Source organism: Dermacentor andersoni, chromosome 6 (assembly GCF_023375885.2).
Source record: "Dermacentor andersoni chromosome 6, qqDerAnde1_hic_scaffold, whole genome shotgun sequence".
Lineage (NCBI taxonomy): Eukaryota > Metazoa > Arthropoda > Arachnida > Ixodida > Ixodidae > Dermacentor > Dermacentor andersoni.
Window position 1 is genome coordinate 5,319,782 of NC_092819.1, and position 6,000 is coordinate 5,325,781.

General features: G+C 47.3%; 1 long non-coding RNA gene across 1 annotated transcript; it reads left to right on the plus strand.

The window, feature by feature from the left end:
• Positions 1–2,066: 2,066 nt before the first annotated feature.
• On the plus strand, positions 2,067–5,793 carry LOC129382189 (uncharacterized). Its single transcript, XR_008610272.1, has 2 exons — positions 2,067–2,368; positions 2,555–5,793. It is a non-coding gene; the product is annotated as an uncharacterized lncRNA (long non-coding RNA).
• Positions 5,794–6,000: the final 207 nt, after the last annotated feature.

Sequence of the window (6,000 nt, forward strand, 5' to 3'; positions counted from 1 at the left end):
TACTTTCCCCTCCCCTTTCCTCAAGCTTCAGATGCACCCTCCTCCTCCGCTTTCTTCCTCGCGCACTCTTCGCTCTCGCCGTCTTTCATCCCCCGCTGCTCTCCGCGTTCACTCTTTCATCATTCCTTCTGCTCGTTTGCTCGCTTACGCCGAGGAACGCCGACGTCGCCGACGCTCAACGCACGAACGCGCACCTAAGAGCTGCGCTCTAAAAAAAGAAGAGAAAAGCTCGCGCTTCAATAAACGTTAACCGCAGAACTGTTTAACCTGGAATGAAAAAACACTCGTCATGTACTTGCATTCGTTCGCGATCACATATTAATAGCGAGAGCTCCTGGCGAGTATCTTGCGGCCACCGGAAACACCAAACACCATTTGCTGCCCTCTAATTCCTCCAATAGCACTGCTAGATTCGCCTCACTAGATAACGTTCTAGCGTTAGACGTTGCCACGTTCAGATTCTAATGGCGGTCTGTCCGGATCCAGGGATTCTTAGCAATCTCTGCTGCGTCACAGGTCTGACCGCCGCCGTGGTCAGTTGCTTCGCGGCTGCTGGACACTGAGGGCCTGGGTTTGATTGTTGTATTCATATAGGAGGTTGTGGCCAAGTACGACACCAGGGTGGCCAATCCTGCTCTGGTGAGGGAGTGCGTTGCCGGTTCTGGTCACAGGGATCACGCCGCGCTCCAGGCCTTGTTTATGCAATTCTGTCAACACGCGGATTTTTTTTTAGTCCAGTGGAAAATTGCGCGGCACCGGGATTTAAACCACGGTTCTCTTGCACGCGAGGCGGATGCTCTACCTCTACGCTACCGCTGCACCTGGTCATGTCAAACCTGGTCATGTCAGCTGAATCCAGGGTAAGAGATTTTGAATGTTTATTATTTTCTGAGCAGGTTGCTTCTGCCGTTGGTTTGCAAGCGTTGCTTACAACTCCTTTGTGGCACGTAAAGGCTAAATGCGTCACGCATAGCCCGCACTTAACCGCACTTATGCTAGGATACATGTATTAACGCGACAGCGTTAAGAAGCTCGTGTCGCAGAAGAGCCGGTGTCGTCGGTGTCAGCGTCCGCGGCGTTGGCCGTGAGCGAAAAATCCCGGCAGGCAACTCATACATAAAAACAACTGGCAACATGGACCGCGTGGGAATCGAACCACGGTCTCCGGAGTGTGAGGCAGAGACGCTACCACTCAGCCACGAGTTCGGTGCTTCAAAGCGGTACAAAAGCGCCTCTAGTGAATGCGGTATTGTCTTAGAAACGTGCCGTAGAAAGTTATACCGCGGTATATATCGGTAATTATGAGCATGTGACTTACAGAAGTTGCAGTTACACGAGTAACGAAGTACGTTTCCGCTACATTTCTTCTGCGCTTTCCGCACACGCAGGGCCATCTTGCGGCAAACACAGATGATCCCCTCCTCGCAATGTACGGCGCTGCCCAGACAGGTGGCGCGCCACGCGTGCATTGGGGCTGTGCGGGGACCGCTGCGAGGCGCGTCGCAGCCCCGACTCCCTCTCCCCTGACGACGCTTCGCCGTGCTCTCTCACGGGTTGCAGAATCAAGTGTCCTTCCTTTCTTTAGATCACTATCTATATATCTCTCTGCCCTTGCTGATCACGACGTTTGGCTGGCGTAGATCGTTTCGCCCTCCGAGACTCCGAGTTCTTTGGTTCGTTCCGCTTGCTCAGGCGCACGTTTCGTTGCCGCGCCGAACGCTGCGTTGCTCGACGCTCACCGCGTGATTGGTGGGTGTAAAGTCCGATGCGGGGCGCCTCGTAAGTGATCGCTGCGCCGTAGCGCATTGTCGTACACCCCTTGGCGGGTCAGCGGGAACGCTGTCGCGTTTCACCCTTGAAGGCGAAGCTTAAGCCTCCTCCAATTTTTTTGTTTAGGTTTGCGAACGTCACTTTATATCCGAAGACATCGTTCGGGAACCAAGCTATATGACGAAGCCATCGGCCACGCAGTGACAGCGTCGCTCTCACGTTTACGGACCGATTGCCCAAGCCACCAGTCCAGACAACGGGCTGGGGGAGCGCTGCGTTTTTACAACGCGGCGCGCGTTCTGAAAACAAATTCTCTCCGTGGCTGCAACGCTAGAGCGGCAACGCGTGGAGCTTTTTCTTGGTGGCTTTGGTGGGGCATGCTGCACCGTAAACGCGATTGCTTTTCTTCGATTGTGCCTGGTTCGTCGTACACGGAAGCGCAACGATGCCTGGCTGTTGTTGCGCACCAAACTGCAGGTCCAATTATGACGGAGGACCAAGTGTCCGAGTGCACAAGTTCCCATCTGACCGAGCCACTCGGGAAGTATGGACGAGAGCAGTTCCTCGGAAGGACTTCTCGCCAACGAAGTACACAGTGGTAAGTATTTCTTCTCTCTATTGTTATTCTATGTTTGAAGACGAATAGGTTTCGTCAGCATAGTGCGCAATGCATTCGTGCACGCGTGCACAAAAGATTGGTCTCTGCACCTGTCGACGCGCTTGTAAATTCAACATTTTCGTCGAGCTTCATACCTGTAACGGCTCGTTTTTTTTTTTTTTTCAGCTCTGTGAAAAGCATTTCTTGCCATCGGATTACTTGAACACGACAACCTAAACGGACGTCAAGACAGGAAAAGCGGTCGAAGTTGCCATGAAAAACATTCGTCTGAAGAAAACTGCAGTTCCGAGCATGTTTCCCAATTGCCCTGCCTATTTATAGCGTCGGCAAGCATGCGTTCGAGAAGCGCCGAGTGCCAAAAGAGCGCGCTTGGAAGCCACATATTTGCAAAAAGCAATAATGCTTTCTCAGCAAACCCAAGCAGAAGAGGACGCCAAAAATGTGGCTGGTAGCTTTGCGGACTTGCTGAAGCCTTGCCAAGCTTTCAGAGTTCGGACTTCTGGACAGTTTTGAACAAGGGCTCCAAGGTTTTCTTTTTGGACTTGTCACTTGAATCTGCTCCTGCAGTCCGTACTTCGATGATCGTGTCCACAGACCTGCGCGTCGAAGTATTTTTTGGTGAAACGGGTGTGAGGAAGTGTGGTGATGTGTTAGTTCCTGAAAAGCTGTGCGACTTGAGAGATTTAAAAAATGTGTTACACATGATCGAACAGACACGTAAGGATATCAGCGCTGAGCGTTCTGAAAAGGCCCGTCATCTACTGACATTGGTTTCGACATTGCTAGAGGAAGTAAGTGGAAAACATTTCGCATGCGAGTTGCAAGAATGGCATTTGGAAGTGCTTAAATTCTTGAAGAGTCAAGTTGATCTTGTTTTGAATAATGCTGGCCGATATCCCCCCGATTTATTGGTTTTTGCTAGGCTTTTGTTCACAATTTCACCTCATGCATATAGATTCCTGAGAAGTTCGATGAAGCTTAAGATGCCGCATCCTGATACGATCAGAAGACTGTGTTCATCGTACGATGTACGCCCTGAAACGTAGCAGCAAGAATGTAGCTTTCTTTCCTATGCAAAGCGTATTGTAAGCACATATAAAGAGCATGAAAAGACTGTACCGTTAATGATTGATGAGATTCACCTTCAATCATTTTTTTATTACAAGGCTGGCTTTGTTACTGGTGCTGCGGTAAATTCATCGAGTGCAGCAAAAACTGCCCACGTATTTATGATACAGAGCCTGCTTTCTTCAAACAAGGATGTTGTACACATTTTTCCTGTGGCACAAATCGATGATAAGGCGCTGCACGACTTCCTTCGGAAGATTGCTCTTGATCTAGAGGCATCTGGTTTTGGAATAATCGCAGTGATCTCGGACATTAACTCCATAAACAGAAAAGCCATGTCCTACTTCGCTAAGCCGGCAAGTGTCAGTATTGTTTACCAGCATCCTGCTGACCCATCACGACCCCTGTTTTTCGTCTTCGACCCAGTTCACATGCTAAAGTGTATAAGAAATAACTGGCTGAATCAAAGAAACATTGGCCAATGCATGTACTTTCCTGAACCGAAGAGTGATGAGGCTGAACCAAAGATACTTACAGCATCTTTCAAGGTATTATGCCAGTTGCACGAAGCTGAAAAGCATGAGCTCTTGAAGCTAGCACCAACGCTCACTTTGAAGGCACTGAACCCCTCGAATATGGAACGGCAGAACGTTAAACTGGCTTTAAAGATGTTTAACTCATCTACTGTTGCTGTTCTCAGTGTTGCAACGTTCCAGCATGCAAAGGAAACATCTCAATATGTTGACACCATTTAAACTTGGTAGAACAAGAACATTGTTACGTCAAGACGCCAAGAAAAGGACAGCGGTTGCGAGATCAGTTGCAATGTCCAATAGTTTCATCGTCATGTCCTCAACTAGAATTCTTAGAGAGAATAGTTCAATGGCTTGATCACTGGGGAAGCCTCAAACATGACAATGGCCGCTTGACACGTGAAACGCACATAGCTTTCAGCCACACTACCCACGCCTTGCACGAACTTGCCATATACCGTCTCGAAGAGCTTCATTTCGAGTATGTTCTTTTGGGCAAATTTCAAACTGATAGCTTAGAGGATCGCTTTGGAAAGTACCGGCAATTGTCTAGTGCCAATTACCACGGGTCTATAAGGCAGATATATGAATCTGAAGACAAATTGCGTTTGCAGAAGGTTCTGGACCTGCCAGATTTGGACATTCTACTCCCACCGAGCGCGAACACGTTGGAGACAAGTGTAAATTCAGGAAACGGCCAGTTTCAAGTCACTGTGACCGACTCCGACATTGAGAAAAAAACGTCAAGGCTACCGGCACTAACCTATGTTGCCGGCTATTGTGCCCATGCAGCTCTAAAAACGTTGACATGCGCATCTTGCAGTGAAAGCCTTGTGATGCAAGACGTCGATCTAGATGACCCTGAGAATGCATTAATCACGAAGATGACGAGGGGTGGCCTGAAGTTTCCACAAGCAGTTGTAGTTAATGCTGTACTCTTTACTGGAATTATATTGGACAAGCTCAGGACACCAGAATATGCCGTACAATTTTTCAGCCTTCCTAGGCAGAAAGATACTATTGTCGGCCTTGTGTTCGCAACCCTTCATGACTTTGAGGATGTAGATGTGTGTGATTTCGGTCATCCTGCACAGGAGGTAATGGGGCATGTTGTATGTGCTGCAGTGAATACACTGCTGAACAACTTGTGCCGCACAGAAACCGACAAATTACGCAACTCCAAGAATGACCGAAAATTGCACACCTTGAAGGCCTGAGATGTTTCTCATTATTTATTTTTTACTCATGAAGCTCTGTTTTGGTTAACATCTACGTATGTTTGTGTTGACAGAACCCTTGTAAAAAGAAACGTGTGGCGTAGCTAGGACTTATTCGCCTACATTATCAAAATTTAAACCCTGCATTTTGGCCAATTCAAATGCTAGCGTTTGAGTGCATTGTGCTACCTGTTTATGATTCGAACTTTCCATGCTACCGTAATCCATTAAGTGCATGTTTTCCTTTAGGACTGAGAGTAGGCGTCTCGTTTTTTACTTACTTTTCACCATTATCTCAGTATTTTATGAAGACCAATAAGGCCTGCAAACAAGGCGGGTGGAAATAAATAACCACAAGAAATGGTACGAAAAAGACGGAAGCTTATTCTATTTGACAATTAGTTGTGCGTGATCCTATAACGATAAAATTTTCACAATAAAATGAACCTCGATATTCGTGTGTCTAGCGAGAACTGTTTTACGCAATGCAAGAGTGAGAATGATAATTGTATATGGAAGACTTAAAATGTTTGCTTCTGAATGCAGTTCTTATCATTTGTGAATAAAGTATATTCTGTGTCTCCAATATGCAGTTTTCCTCTTTGTTTCGTTCCGTCTAAAGTTAAAGTGACTAAGCAGCATGCAGTTTGCTTGTCTTAGTCCCGACCAAATATCACAAGCACAATAAGGCAAAATAAGGCAAGATACTCGCAAAAAAATGTTGCCAATCAAGTAATCTAAGGAAGGTATGAAAGTATGTTGCTTTCTATGGTGGTGTTGACTGCGGTGAACC